The following is a 673-nucleotide window of genomic DNA, read 5'->3' on the forward strand; positions in this document are numbered from 1 at the left end:
AAGTAGTTTTTACTTTTGCACTTACATATATTTAGTTACAATATTGCAATCTGTACTTTTTTTTTTTTTTTTTACTTTATTGAAGTAAATGAGTTGAATCGGTGCTTTTACTTACATTCAGAGTATTCAGAGTTTTGTCCCCTTTGCTGAACTCTTGCTACATTCTAAGCGATCCAAATTTCCTATCGACAAGAGATGCTGCCAATATAACTGTCAACAATTATAATATTACGGACTCCCAAGTACACATGGAAAATGATATTTTACACTAACCTTTGAAAGCTGCATGGAATGACAGCTCATTAGACACCCCTCAAAGGACCAGTTCCTCTTCCACTACCAGCGCTTTGGGGGATTTCATTTTTTTTCCCCATTTCAAACCCCTCAACGAAGAGTCTTGTCCTCGGAGGGGGGGACTGATACCGCACTATAAATTGACACATTAGAGAAGAGAAAGTTCCACATTATGCAAATGAAGTACCACTCATTCATCCATTCATTTTCCATAATGCTTAATATCCACCTCATTGCAAGGCATGGAATACCCGGGAAGATGTTTGGTACAGCTAACTCTTTGACTGCCAGACGTTTTCAGAAAAGGGATGCCGTGGGTGCCAGCCGATTTTAAGCATTTTGACTGATCTTTCAAGGTCCATAGAAAATTATGTGTTTG

The sequence above is a fragment of the Vanacampus margaritifer genome, chromosome 2 (assembly GCF_051991255.1).
Source record: "Vanacampus margaritifer isolate UIUO_Vmar chromosome 2, RoL_Vmar_1.0, whole genome shotgun sequence".
Taxonomy (NCBI): Eukaryota; Metazoa; Chordata; class Actinopteri; order Syngnathiformes; family Syngnathidae; genus Vanacampus; species Vanacampus margaritifer.